Source organism: Conger conger, chromosome 11 (genome assembly GCF_963514075.1).
Source record: "Conger conger chromosome 11, fConCon1.1, whole genome shotgun sequence".
In the NCBI taxonomy this organism is placed as follows: domain Eukaryota; kingdom Metazoa; phylum Chordata; class Actinopteri; order Anguilliformes; family Congridae; genus Conger; species Conger conger.
The window spans coordinates 48,121,389-48,136,749 of NC_083770.1; the positions used below are offsets into that span (position 1 = coordinate 48,121,389).

At 49.5% G+C, this 15,361-nt stretch overlaps 1 protein-coding gene across 1 annotated transcript in view; it reads left to right on the forward strand.

Moving 5' to 3' along the window:
- The window catches only part of coro1ca (coronin, actin binding protein, 1Ca), a 56,288-nt gene that overhangs the window by 939 nt on the left and 39,988 nt on the right, over positions 1-15,361 (forward strand). The window lies entirely within an intron of this gene.

Here is a 15,361-nt window from a genome sequence, read left to right on the forward strand (position 1 = left end):
CGATTACAATGTGGCGAATATCGCGGGTCTAACAGCGAGTTTCTGATCGAAAAATTCAAGCTCCGCATTTCACTATGTGGAGTGAATAAGCGTAGCCTACAACATGCATTATATTTAGGCGTCATATTTTGGTCGGATGGGTGTGACAATATGAGCAGGTAATCCAAGTTGGAAAGATAATCTGCCTGTCACCTTATCCTTATTTGTTGGTTGTTAACGCAGTTAACATGCTAAATCATAGCCAGAGGTGTGTCTGGCGGTGGGAAAACGCTTATGTAATGCATTCATAATTGCATCTCTTTGTTTTAATGAGCTAAAACAATCCCAAAGGACTTGGTATGTTTGCAATTAATTATAGTCTTTAATACAATAACACATCCCGAGACATTTGCGGCGCAGATGTAGCTGGCTCCCCGTGTCATTCGGTTACGCGTCCGACACGTTACTACAGCCAGCCATACAGCAGGAAGTAGTGCACGTTACGTGACCGGTGACAAATTATGAAATCCACTCGACCAAATGACGTGTGTAAATAGACTTTACGCCGATCGTGAACCGTGATGAGCTTGGCTTTTTAGTGTGTAATGCTGTCCATTAACAAATGTCAGGACATGCATTGTGGCAAGCTGCCGCGGAATCGAAAAGAGGTCACGTATGAATGGGGTTGGAGCAAATGTTAGCAAGTAAATTACGTACCCACCATCCTCTGTGGCGTTTAAGAGCGTCTTGCCTGATTATTGCCCCCGGTTTTTCTTCGCTGTCGTCCATACAATGCAGCAATACTGTACGGTTGTGTGAGAGAAAGTGGTGCGTCGAGCCCCGTAAATCTGGTTCCATTCAAAATCAAACGCACTTGATGGTAGCGCTGACCCCACGCAACCTCTCGCTTGTTTATGGTCAGGAGCAACCTCTAGGTCACATTTGAACTGGAAGTACACTCATCCCTGCAGCTGGTCAGTCCTTTTTAACAGCTGCTTGTTCCATTTTGCAATTTGCTTAGATGTGTTTGGCAGCCAAATGTTAGATAACATATACTAATTATTTTCATGTGTTAATATGGTAACCGACTGTGCATTTGCAAGCACTGGGCAAAGCAAAAACCCCCCCATGACATCAATTTATGAAGGCCTGGGACTACAGTAAAGTTATATACTTGTCGAGAAGTTGGCTTCGCCCCAAGTCAAGTGACTGAGTTTGATGCAGTTCAGAATTGCCTTGGAGCAGTGGATTGTGGGATATGTTGTTTCTGTGAACAACCCCACTCGTTCGTTCTGTGACTCGGCGTTGACCCTGGTTGTGGGCCCATGGTCTGTGAGTTTCGGGAGGGAAGATCTGTTGGGGAGGGCGCGAAGCATGTATTCTGGTTTTTGCGGATGCACCACTTCTGTTACCGCCTGTTCGAGGCAGATGATTGCATGTTCACTTAAAAACTGCACTTTCATGAGTTTCTCTTGCCAAAGTCTTTGCGGCCGGTTTCACGGACACAGTTTTAAGATTATTCCTGGACTAAATTGAGTTTTGTATGGAGAATCTCAATTCAGAATTGTAATTGGTCTAAGGACTAGGCTTAATCTGCGTCTCCTATGTGAGCTGGGGACGGGGGAGGAGGGGGAATATATGCATTTTTTCCAAAGTTACAAGCGCATTCCCTTCCAACAGGCTATTCCATTTATGGTGTTTCCTTGCGGGCAGGAAGTGTGGCTATAGGCTGAGTGTGTTGGGCGCTGGCTCTGTCCTCAGGAAGCGTGGCTAGAGGCTGAGTGTGTTGGGCGCTGGCTCTGTCCTAACATGCCTGTGTGTTGTCAGAGCCGAACCCTGACTGTGCTTGCCTGGCTCCATTGCAGACACCCTGCGTTAGCCTGGCTCCATTGCAGACACCCTGCGTTAGCCTGGCTCCATTGCAGACACCCTGCGTTAGCCTGGCTCCATTGCAGACACCCTGCGTTAGCCTGGCTCCATTGCAGATGCACTGCGTTAGCCTGGCTCCATTTCAGACACCCTGTGTTAGCCTGGCTCCATTGCAGATGCACTGTGTTAGCCTGGCTCCATTTCAGACACCCTGTGTTAGCCTGGCTCCATTGCAGATGCACTGTGTTAGCCTGGCTCCATTTCAGACACCCTGTGTTAGCCTGGCTCCATTGCAGATGCACTGTGTTAGCCTGGCTCCATTTCAGACACCCTGTGTTAGCCTGGCTCCATTGCAGATGCACTGCGTTAGCCTGACTCCATTGCAAACGCACTGTGTTAGCCTGGCTCCATTTCAGACGCACTGTGTTAGCCTGGCTTCATTGCAGACACCCTGTGTTAGCCTGGCTCCATTTCAGACGCACTGCGTTAGCCTGGCTCCATTTCAGACACCCTGTGTTAGCCTGGCTCCATTGCAGATGCACTGTGTTAGCCTGGCTCCATTTCAGACACCCTGTGTTAGCCTGGCTCCATTGCAGATGCACTGCGTTAGCCTGGCTCCATTTCAGACACCCTGTGTTAGCCTGGCTCCATTTCAGACGCACTGCGTTAGCCTGGCTCCATTTCAGACACCCTGTGTTAGCCTGGCTCCATTTCAGACGCACTGTGTTAGCCTGGCTCCATTTCAGACGCACTGTGTTAGCCTGGCTCCATTTCAGACGCACTGTGTTAGCCTGGCTCCATTGCAGATGCACTGCGTTAGCCTGGCTCCATTGCAGACGCACTGCGTTAGCCTGGCTCCATTTCAGATGCACTGCGTTAGCCTGGCTCCATTTCAGATGCACTGCGTTAGCCTGGCTCCATTTCAGACGCACTGCGTTAGCGTTGTTATAGGCTATCGCCGCATGAGAAATGGGTCAGGATGCTCTGTGAAATTAGCCATGATATGTAGTGAGATGTCTGGTGGGGCAGTCTGCGGGTTTGTGGAGCGGAAAACGCCAGCCTGACGGACGTGTGCCGGCTCCCCAGCTCCCCCGCAAGCGAGCACGAGTTAGGGGGGGTTGGGACTTCCACTCGGGCCCTGCAAATTCTTGTGAAATCACCCCAGGATTTATGATTTCACCGCAGATTGCATTCCTTTTAGGCAAACGCCTTGCATTCTCTGAGTTTAAAAAGAAAAAAAAAAAGTGGGCTACTACATCTCTTCAATCTGTGGTGGCTCTTCACCGGGAGCTGAATTTGAATCTGTTTGCGTATCTAATCGCCTCTCGGTTCCCAGCGTCACGTTCCGCTTTGTTTGCGGGCTCCAGTATGACCCTGGTCTCCCCCCCCCCCCCCCCCCCCCCCCACACTCCACCCGCTCGCCGACTTTTAAAGGGGAACTTTGGATGTCGGAAGATATTTTGAGGAAGTCATACTAAATGGAGTTAATCTTGCCGCATGAATAATTGAACTTAATCCGGCAGTAGCAGAATGTCTGAACATTTTCTTTACCGTCTGTAACGCAGTGTGCCAAAATGAGTGATAATCGTGTGCCGATGAACACTGGTGTCGGTGTGTTGCGTTAAGAAATAGGACTGAACAGGTTCTTGGAATTTTTTTTGTTTGTTTTTTTTTTTTGACAGGTGGCGATGACAGCTCCGATGACTTACGATATTCTTACGCAAATTCTGCAATTCCGCTGCCGTTGGAATGCGTTTTTATGGCTGTCGCCCTCAAGGTGACTATAGGCTCGTTGCTCTGGCCTGTGTGCCCTCAGACTTCTCAGAACTGTGTAACGCAATACCCCGTAGGTCTGCAAAAAAGCCAAGCCAAAGCGCTTAAAAAAAGAAAAAAGAAGAAAAAAATAAGTTTCACTGCTGAAAACATCTGGAGAAATCAGCCCCTGCTCTGACCATTACAGATGGGGGTTGGAGAGAAGGGGGGGTCCTTTAGCCTTGCTCTACTGTTGTGATGTAAAGGTCTTAAATATTAAGAGCACGAGAGTTGCAGCTGACTTCATACGGATTTGAAAATTGCTGTTCGAATGCAGTGCTCTTTGTGTAAAATAAATAAATAAATTGAAGAAGAAGTAGAAGACGGTATCTATTCTACTATTCTATATCAACTCTCTTTTCCAAATGATGTCATTTCTGAGAAACGCACTCAATTTCTCGAACAAGATACAAGATACAAGATCTTGGCTGCCTTAATTGTGCCTATTGATTTTGGTACGGTATAGATTGGCAAGGGGATGGATTTTTTCGGGGGGAAGGAATTGGCCTTTTATGGACTGTTGAGGCCCAAACCTGTCTCTCTCCGCAGCAGGTAGCCTTTTACTTAGGGCTGCGGGGCAGTATGAAATCTCAGGTGTTGGGGGTGATACGTTAGAACTGCCAAAAGGAGTGGCTTTGTCTGGCCTGAAATATGAGTCAGTCATTGAGGAAGTAGCCTGCAGGCTTAGCTGGCCCTTGTATATGAATCGGTCATTAAGGATTTAGCATGTAGGCTAGCTGGCCCTTGTATATGAATCGGTCATTAAGGATTTAGCATGTAGGCTAGCTGGCCCTTGTATATGAGTTGGTCATTGAGGATGTAGCATGTAGGCTAGCTGGCCCTTGTATATGAGTTGGTCATTGAGGATGTAGCATGTAGGCTAGCTGGCCCTTGTATATGAATCGGTCATTAAGGATTTAGCATGTAGGCTAGCTGGCCTTTGTATATGAGTCGGTCATTGAGGATGTAGCATGTAGGCTAGCTGGCCCTTGTATATGAGTCAGTCATTGAGGACACTGCATGTTCGCTAGTTGGCCCTTGTGTTTGCACATAACCTCTGGCATGGAGGATTTAAGGTGGACTACACCCTTTCATTCCCTCCCACCACACCTTTTTTTACTTCCACCTTAAGACTTGTCCATGGCGTTGTGAAAGGTGTGGTCAGTCCGTGTTGATACAAGCTGAGGCATGGCGGAACCTGGCCAGCCCTCTCTGTCACGATTCTCTGTCCGTCGTGTTTCATTCCTGAGATTCCGATCTCTTGTCAGCTCTGGGATTCCAAGGATTTGGACTTTGGGGTTGAAAGCATTCATGTAGGTCTCTTGGGAAAGTGGTCTTAGCAAATTTCTGGTGAAACTGAAGTAATTTTGTTATGGATTAAGTGTCATGTTGCAATAGCGCTGGGTTGGACATGGGGGTGGGTGGAGATGGTTTTGGGGGCTGTGTAAGTGGTAAAAAAAAATCGTTCTCAGTCATTAGTTGCCTTGTTGCGATACAAGCTGTTGATCCCTTGGGATCTTTTTTAATGTTTACTTCCCTGAATCCTGCTATAACAGCAGCAGGGACCAGGATGCATGAAACTCATGAAACAGGAAGGAAAACAATCATGGCTCTCCTGTTAAAGTTTTATCACCGTCTAAAATGATCATTTTATCTACTGTTAGTAAATGATAAATAACGATAGATTAGGGTACTTTCATCAGAATTTCTGGACTTTGACTTGGTATTTGACCCCCTAAGTCAGGGACCATCATGGTCCTCGAGGTCCAAGTACTCCTGGTTTTCCACCCTCCCTTTACCTGGGAGTCAGGTGTGCAGTCAGGTGTGAAGACAGCCTGGCCAATCAGTGGCACCAATTGTTCAGCTAATTACCTGGAAGAAATCGAAACCAGGACTGGGTTTGGATTCAACGTCCAGATCGGATGATGGCTGCCCTAAGTGATAACCATTTGCGCCTGGTAGTGGTCAGATTGTTTGGATTATCAATGGGAAGGATGAATAAATCCCGGTGGTATGCTGGGAGTTTTTTCCGGCCTGATTCACATTTGTGATGTTTGGCTAAAGGTGTCCGCCGTTGCCAGTGCTTCGAGAAGTGTACTCCTGCCAATTAAAATGTATGTTTTGTGATAACTGTGTGGACCCTTGTGTTTCCCCTAGCAACGGCCCTCCTCTGTGTTGATAGTGGCAGCAGCCAACGGGGATGATGCAAGGGCGATAATATGAAGGAAAAGAACACTTCGGATTAAGTGATAAAACTTGGGCCTGCGTCGCGTGAAATCCTTGTATTCCCAATGCCCCGAGTGCCTCGATGTTGATCGACGACGGACAAACAAGCTCGTTTTGAGAAAACACGAGAGCAATTCCAACTAAATCCAACGTGCAATTCCCCTGAGAAACGCTGCCCAAAATGAACTCGCCGCACTGAAAAGATCCATACAGCCAGGACCCCGTAGTATCGATTCTGTTCCATCATCCGAGCAATTCCTGCTATTTGAGTGCAGGTGTCGAGTGACAAGCTTACCCGGGTTAAGCTGGTCCCCTCCCGTCACATGTCTAGTGTTTTTCCCGTTGTGAAATGTGACATTTCCCTTAAGAATACTGCTCTCTCTGTACAGTGTGCGGAGTGGGTTCAGTGCGCAGCGTCTGCTAATGGGGAAGAAATCCAAACCGTCTGCAGAGGGGGAGAATGGCTGAGCGTGCCGTTGAATTCCTGTGTTTTTGGCGGTATTTATTCGACCTTGGATTCTCGTGATCGGGGCCTGATTTCTGGGAACCCCGCTGCGAGTTTGTCGGCAGCGCAGACAGATGGAAGTCTTCTCTCTTCTCGGCGCAGGTAGTTGAGATTTAATCTTAAATCATTTTTAAGATTAATGTGCTCCGTGGGATGAAATCCCATCAGACGGGCGATCAGATTTACTGTCACTTCCACTTTCCTGCACTTAATCTGCCACTTGACTGTTGCTCTTTATGACTTTGCAGAACCTTCGTATTGGCTTGCCTTGGCTGGAAAGCTTTATTTAAAGTTTCACTGTGGCTGTTTCACTGTGTTCTGTGTTCACGAACATGTACTGAGCTCGGGTAGAGTTGTGCTTAATAAATTGTAGGATTTGTCTACGTTACGTAAGACTGAAGAATCTCATAACCGATAGAGGCTGTGATCCTTTATGGGACTGAGGTCAGACAGTGCATTGGTCCGCCCCAACACAGACCCCTGGTTAATTAATAGGAGTTTGTTCAGGAGTTTTGCTTGGGCCAAATCAGATTTTAGTCCTCCTTATGGAGTTTGGGGAGGGAGGCGGGGGGGGGGGGGAAAGGTTCTTGTGTGAAGTGCGGTTGGTCTGTCCAACACAGAAACAATAGTAGATCTGGATGCGTTGTTATTGAAAGTTCCCCAGCTCCGTGGAGCCAAAGAGGAAACCCAAAAGTTTGGCTTTACACACGGCCGTTTAAAACAATACGGCATTCCGCTGAATACGCTGCCCACTCCGCTCCACAATGTCACGAATAGGCAGAGCAAACAAAAGCTTCACAATGAATGGCCAGAAGAGAGAGAAACGCGCCTTATCTGTCAAGAGGGAACGGCTGAATATGGGTGGAATTCGTACGTACAATGGTGGTCTGTGGGATTTTTCTTTTTTTTCTTTTTTAGCGGCCTGGGGATTTAGGTGGCGTCACTGTGTGCGCTCCCGGTGACAGAGACAGGGGTTTCCAGCACATGGAAGACATTGAGACATTGGACGAGGCAGGCTTTAGCTGAGCTATGAAGCTGTGCTGTGGGACAGGGCTCCTCGTACAGTCATCCGGTTGCGGTCTGTCTGGAACAATCGTGGCCCGTTGTCCTGGTCGGTCATCCTCAGACGAGCCGGCTAATCTGACGTCAAACTGTAATGTTGCAGAACAGTGTCACATTATTGTTGGCAAAATTATCAAAAAAAAAAAAATGTTGGTAACGCATTCCTGTTTTTTGGGACAGCAGTTGGATTGTGACTCAAGAGGTCTTCATTTTGTCTTCCTTGTAAGTGAATAAAACAAGTTGCCAGCCCAGGCGACTGGTTGCCCTTTGGGTAGAATCGGACGAGGTGCCAGATGATTTGACAACACCCACCTAGATTGAAGTGGCACGAGGTCCTTGGTGAGGGGGGGAGGGGGGGTTGAGGTTGCAGTCGGTCGGAGGGGGGGGGTTGTGGCTGAGGTTGCGGTCGGGAGGGGGGTAGGGGGGGCACAGCTGCACACAGACCCACTGCCTTCTCGGCCCAGGCCTGGTCAGTCACTCCAGCCCCACCCCTCTGAGTCACCCCTCTCCAGATGAGGAAGTTGGCCTATATTCCGTCATTATTAGAATGGATATCCTCCTGTCAGAGTATCCTGTTTTTAAGCAGGCCTATTAGCTGGAGGGGAATGTGCAGCATGGCCCAAGCCTTTTCAGCCTCACCCAGAATTGATTTACTGTCCAGGCAGTCCGACACGCAGTTGAATTCTCCCCGGTGTAATAGGTGGGATCTCTGTGGCCTTTCCCGGGTTAGTTTAAGGCCTCTCTGCCTTGCCTTCTCCCTCCTCCTCTCCTCCCTGACGTGCGGCTTTCTACCTGAAATGTGGGCTAATATTAGTGTGCCGTCCGCGGTGGGGGGGGAAGGGGGGGGGAGAGAGACCGAGAGCAAACGCGCTCGTGAAGATTACCCGGTGACAGCCTGGGCTGAGAAATGTAATCACACCACGGCCGTTTGGAGGGAGGCATCTGCGTGTGATTTACGGCTCCCTGTTAGCGATCGGCCAATGGGTGAGGGGCAGAGTTAAGCATCCACACACGTGGGCCAATGGGTGAGGGGCAGAGTTAAACATCCTCACACATGGCCCAATGGGTGAGGGGCAGAGTTAAACATCCTCACACATGGGCCAATGGGTGAGGGGCAGAGTTAAACATCCTCACACATGGACCAATGGGTGAGGGGCAGAGTTAAACATCCACACACATGAGCCAATGGGTGAGGGGCAGAGTTAAACATCCACACACGTGGGCCAATGGGTGAGGGGCAGAGTTAAACATCCACACACATGGACCAATGGGTGAGGGGCAGAGTTAAACATCCACACACGTGGGCCAATGGGTGAGGGGCAGAGTTAAACATCCACACACATGGGCCAATGGGTGAGGGGCAGAGTTAAACATCCACACACGTGGGCCAATGGGTGAGGGGCAGAGTTAAACATCCACACACATGGGCCAATGGGTGAGGGGCAGAGTTAAACATCCTCACACATGGGCCAATGGGTGAGGGGCAGAGTTAAACATCCACACACATGGCCCAATGGGTGAGGGGCTTGGTTTGATGTAGCACAAAGGCGTGTTTTGTCTCTTGTTTTTTTTTGATGTGGCAGTAATTGACCAAAAACATCGGAGGCTGTGTGAAAGGCTTCAGATGGAAAGCGCATGACTGATATCTGTTGGGTGCTGATGAGACAGCCAGTCGGCGGCAAGGCCTGGAAGTTTCCACGCGATTGAAGAAACGGATAAATCACATCGATGCTGTATGACCTTGCGGGTAATTGCCTGTCTTATCAACACCTAATAGATATCGGTGATGTTTTTTCCTGGAAGTATGACACAAAACCACAATTTGAAGCTCAAGGGATGGTGTGCATGTTCCCCCATGCTCCATGGAAGAAGACCATTTATTTATCTATTTTGCTCTAATTCTTTTAGTTGTTTTTTCTGGGTGGGATTTTTGCTGGAGTACATGAGTGTCCTTTTGGGAGTGTCTCCTGGTCCCCAGCCCGTTTGGGCTACATTTTTGCTACATTTTATTCAGCGGAAAGGATTTGGGGGAAGCGTGATCGATCGCAGATGAGCCGGTGCATCAGAGACGCGGAATCCCTCCACCCGTGTGCCGCTGCGAACGTGACCCAGAACCACAGATTCTGTACGACTCTCCAGATACTCCGCTCTACGTTGCGCATGCGTTCTCGCTTCCACGGCGGTGAAATGCAACGGATCTCATGACAAGTCATTGAGGGGCCGCGACTGAGTTCAGTACGGTCGCGGTGTTTGTACGGAAGCGTCCGGAAAAACTCCTGCAGTTGAAGGAAATGGAGGAGGGAAAGGAAGGAAGTAAGGAGTGGAGAATCCGGTGGGCATCTTTAATCTGTGCTGAAATTGTTCCCCCCTGGTTGGCGTTGGTCCTTGCATTGTGGGGCCCACATCAGGGTGATTTTTTGGTGTAGCAGGTGATGAAGTCTCCCGGTGAACACTGGGCCTGGCTTTCAGCTTCTAAACCCCTCTGTCGATATAACGGCAGTAATTTATTTTGATTGACGCCCCCGCTCCTGTGCCGAGCCGCTCCTGTTTGACGCGTCCGGCTGCGAGTGTGACAGGCGCTCTGAACACGGAGATCATCGCCATGCAGCGAGTGTTCTCCTCTCTGTCCTCACGGCACAGCGCTGTGTGGAGAGGCCTCATTTCACCCCATTCTGCACCAGCCTCTAAATAACACAATGCAAAATGCCTGCGGAGATACTGATACTCTTTCTGTGCCGTGTAGAAACTGCTGCCTGGAAATACTGCCAGCTCAGTGCTGTAGTGTCCGTTCTCTCGGTGATGGTGGCTTTATCAGCTGCTTGTCGGTGGATACTGGAAATGGCCGCCCTGTTTTGTTTTATACATTGAGGATGCCCTCAGCAGTTCTTCCCTAAACTAAGCCCGCGGGATGGATTTCATATTTGTGCTGCACTGCGGAGCATGCACTTCCATGTCCCTAGGTGTGCAGGATGTCTAGGATATTTTCATCTGCTGACGTTTGGGGATTTTAGTGAGATTACCTGAGGCACGGGGGTCCTCTGCGAAGCTTTCACTCTCAAATATGAACCCTTGCACGACCGTCTCCACCTAACGACTGCGAACGTGTCCGTTAACTTAAGCCAGCCGATAGACTTCTGTCAAGGGCTCTCTGCAGTGCCTTTCATTGGCTGACCGTGACTGTGCCCCGCCCATCGTTGAAGCTCTCTGAAGTAATCCTGTCTTTTCAACACGGATGATGATGTCACAACTTAGGCAGGAGAATGTCAGTCACCTAAATACTGTTAATGGTGCCTTCGCGTTGTAATCCGCTATTGAATGGCCTGTCAAACTGGGTTGTTGTTCTACAAGGAGCACAGAGTGGCAGTGGATTTGAATATTGGATGTAAAAGAAACATGAAAGGAAAAGGGGAATCCTTAATTTATCTGATGACAACAATTCTGTTTCAACATTTCTATTATTCTCTATCTAACGGTCTTCAATATGTGATGTCATGTAGTCATCTAATGTACAAGTAGTACCATTGTGCTTGGGATAGTGAACAATATTGCTTTCTTATCTTTATTTTAACTTGGAAACAATAAATTATATTATGCCTTATCATTATTATGAGTTATTGAGCATTCAGAATCGGAAGTTTGATTCATTATGAATCTCTTGAGTGCTTCTGCTGTACATTTAATTTATGTCTGGAATTGTAGATTCGTTTATTAATAAGTTCATAAATGACTGTCTTTGTGCGCCTATATTAAATCATTTGCTGTGGTGTAATCTACAACTTAATCAATGGTAATCAAGTTAGGCAATGGTGTGTGCAGCTAATTAGATACTTGAGCCAGCATAATTTGTGGAAACCAAAGTTGGTATAAAATCCAGAAGTGGATCTAGCCCGACAGGAATTGGATTCCCCGCCCTTGCCATGATTCAGTGAGCGATGCACCAGGTCATCTCAGTTGAATCCCGTCCGTGCCAGTGCTGACTTTGTCTGGGGTTTCTGTGAAGCATATGGAGCTCATAACATGGCGGGTGGGTTTCAGATGGCGGTTGCAACTGGTCATTCCAGATTGGGGACAAAATGGGGGGCAAAAAAAATGTACGTAAACAGTCAGTATAGCTGCAGAGCTGATGGACTGGAGAACTAGGGACACAGATCGGTTTGTAATGAGGAGTTTCATTGATAAATATGTTCCAACCCTGATAGCCTTGGAGGTAATGGGAGATGAGGGTTGTGGATTTTGGCGGGTTGAGGGGTGAGGCGTTGGGGGTTGAGGGTTAGGGTTGAGGATTGAGGGTTTTGGGGGTTAGGGTTGGGGGTTGGTGTTGGGGGTTGTTGCTGGGGGTTTGGGTTGGGGGTTGGGTTAGGGTTGGGTGTTGAGGGTTTCGGTGGTTAGGATTGAGTATTTTGAAGATTTGGGCTGGGGTTGGGTGTTGAGTGTTTTGGGGGTTAGGGTTGAGGATTGAGGATTTTGGGGGTCGAGGGTTGGGGGTTAGGGTTGAGGGTTGGGGGTTAGGGTTGTGTATTGAGGGTTTTGGGGGTTGGGGGTTAGGGTTGTGGATTGAGGGTTTTGGGGGTTGTGGGTTGGGGGTTAGGGTTGTGGATTGAGGGTTTTGGGGGTTGTGGGTTGGGGGTTAGGGTTGTGGATTGAGGGTTTTGGGGGTTGTGGGGTTGGGTTTGGGGGTTGGGTGTTGAGTTGCTGCTCTGGGTTGGTGGGTGTGAGGTCATGCGGTGATTGTGAGGCAGAAACATGACCGTGTATGGAGCTGAAAGCGCGTCTGCGCAGCATGTGTGATAAACGGAGGCGTTGGGGCGTGCGGAGGCCTGCGGGCGTGTCGCCCTCCTCCCCGTGTCACCGTGTGACCATGCGCTGCAGTCAGGGCGCACCACGCCGCCGTTCCTCCGCCGGGGTGACCGGGGGGGCCCCCCCCCGCCCCGTGTCCCTGCCCATCACACGGCAGCGCTGGCCTGCTCCCCCCCGGGCCCGGAGGTCCTCTGGAACTCTGCACCGCGTGGCGAGGAGCGGTCTGTCCCGGCCCCTCGCGAGGAAGCTGGGGTACCCCCCCCACCCCAAAATAAATGCATAAATAAATGAAGATGAGGATTTGGGAGTTGAGATCAAGAACTGAAAAGCTCAACCACCTCCACGTGGAAATGACATTTATTTATTCATTTATTTATTTATTTTACAAATGTCCCACACACAGTTTAATTGGAAGTTAATTAACTTCATTTCATACTTTTGGGAGCACACAGGATATTTTGTTTTTGTGCTGCATCCTCTGCCCGGTACAAAAATAGTGGCGATGACATTTTTGTCATTATTTTTTTTCTTTTTTTTTTTTTTTTAGATTATGATAAACTAACAGATATGCTGTGTGCTGGAACATTCACAGGGCAGGCGTTACCATGCCAACAACTCTGCCTCACAACTCTGCCTCACAAGCCTGTGTGTCTCACCAATGGGCCGACTGTTCATGTAAAAAAAAAAAAAAAAACAAGCCCCTTTCTCGGGCGATTGGCTCTGTTTTGCAAGGCTGAGGCGTTTCTGTCTGCCCCGCTCAGCTCCTGGGGTTCCTGGGGGACGTGGGTCTATCATTCAGGCGGGTCATGAACTCTGGAAGACGTCTGAGTTGTTGAGGCAGACGTGTTTGCTAAACACACGTGTTTGTTGACGCTACGTGTGGAGGGGCCCCAGCCCCCAGCCCCCCCCCCCCCCCCCAGTGGAGCCTGTCTCCTCCAATTAGGGTCGCGGAGCCCAGACCGCACGTGACCACAGACCCCCGGAGGTCACAGACACTGTGCCTGTCAGAGTCAGAGATGGGTCCCCCGCTGTCTGCCGTTTTGACCTGTGTCTGTGTGTCTGTGTCTGTGTGTCTGTGTGTCTGTGTGTCTGTGTGTCTGTCCGTGTGTGTCTGTCCGTGTGTCCGTGTGTCCGTGTGTCCGTGTGTCCGTGTGTCTGTGTGTCTGTGTGTCTGTCCGTGTGTGTCTGTCCGTGTGTGTCTGTCCGTGTGTCTGTGTGTCTGTGTGTCTGTCCGTGTGTGTCTGTCCGTGTGTCTGTGTGTCTGTGTGTCTGTCCGTGTGTGTCTGTCCGTGTGTCTGTGTGTCTGTGTGTCTGTCCGTGTGTGTCTGTCCGTGTGTCTGTGTGTCCGTCCGTGTGTCTGTCTGTTTTTGCGTCTGTGTCTGTGTCTGTGTCTGTGTGTCTGTGTGTCTGTGTGTCTGTGTGTCTGTGTCTGTCCGGCCGCTATTTGATTGTGATCCTCAGGCTTCTCAGATACGATCATGTGACCCGGTTACTGGGCTTGCTCTCAGTAGGACGGGAAATGCAGTTTGGCTCCATGCACAAAACACAAGGCCTTGAACGAACAATGTGGGGAAGTAATTTATTTTGTTTTATTTCCCTCCATCGGCATCGCGACGGCCGGCCGTCTCTCGAGCGCGGCGGAGGGTGTCCTTTCCGTACGCCCGGCGTGCGATCTCTCGCCGCTGCGTCCCAGCCAATCGGGCGCAAGGCGGCTGTCGGCCTGCGCTCTCCCACTTCCTGTGGCGAGATCTGCTCCGATAGCGGCGGCTTCGCCCCGCTCTGCCGTGCCCTGGGGCCGCGGCGCACGTGACCGCGCAGAGTAAACACGCCGGCCCATCACACACACCCCTGCCCTGTAGACTCGCATGCAGAGGACGGCCACACCGCTGTGGATTGTGAGATTACAGCGCAGGTCTTGTGCAGACGCTCTTGTTCACTGCTTCAAGGCTAGCATTTTTATATTCTATCCCTTTTTTTTTTATTTATTTTTTTACATATCTGTTTATGCAGCTGGATATGTACTTAAACAGTTCAGGTTAAGTACCGTCCTCAGGCGTTTGATGACGGTTTCTAACCTGGGTGTTGAACCTGCAACCCCTAGTTTACTTTGCCCAGTTCCCTTGCACGTTATGCCGCTCTGCCACCCTTCAGTTGTGGAATGGAGGGCGTGTAACTGCAGGTCGTAATCCAGTGCATTGCCGTACACTGAGTGCAGAGGACGGGCCTTTGTTTGAGCCCGTTTGATGCAGGTCTTGAAGTGAGAACTTGGGCAGATCTCCAGAACCCTGTTCTTGGAGATCGGCCTAATTTGGCACACCTACTCGCCCATTCTGAACGAGCTCTCCGGCTGTTGAACGAGGTGCGCTTTGAAGGACTGGAGTGAAAACTTACAGGACGGTAGATATCAAGGAGCAGTGTTGGCTAGCTCTGCTCTAGACCACGTACACTCAAATCTGGCCCCTGAAATCCAAGCCCGGCCCTGGTTCTCTTTTCTCCCAGGTGAATAACTGGACAGTGAGCACTGATTGGCCAGATTGGTCTTCTCCGGGGTCTTGAGACCTCCTGTGGTTCGTAATCAGTTTCTTGCACTTCATACGACTTTTCAGATGCGTTTAATGAAAGAGTTGTCTCTTTCCGAGGAGATGACGTTCGGTAGCACAAAACACCGTCGCTGCTTTGAATTAAAATAGATCACTTCCTGTTTCATCTCGGTGAAAGAGAAGCTCCCTATTGTTTCCCTTTGAAGAGTGTTTTTCTTTTTTTCCAAAACGGGAGGTCAGAGTTCCAGAACTAGAACTATTGTTTTTAGTTCGCCAACGGTAATTGTTACGTCTAACATTAGGGGACGTTCAGTTAAGAACATTCTAATCACGTATTTGTGATCTTTCACAGAATGTTCCTGTGCATCGTTGCTGGCACGGTGTCTGACATCGCCCGCCCCCTCTAACCGACCGCTCTGGCAGTCCCCGGGTTGTGCGTCTCTGCCGTGCCTCAGCGTATCTTGCTGGAAGTGCAGAGAAGGCTTTGACTGTCTCGTCAGCATGCACTCTTGGCGCATCCTTCAAACGCCATATTGCTGAAATCCATCGGATGACTCTCTTGGCCTTCCTC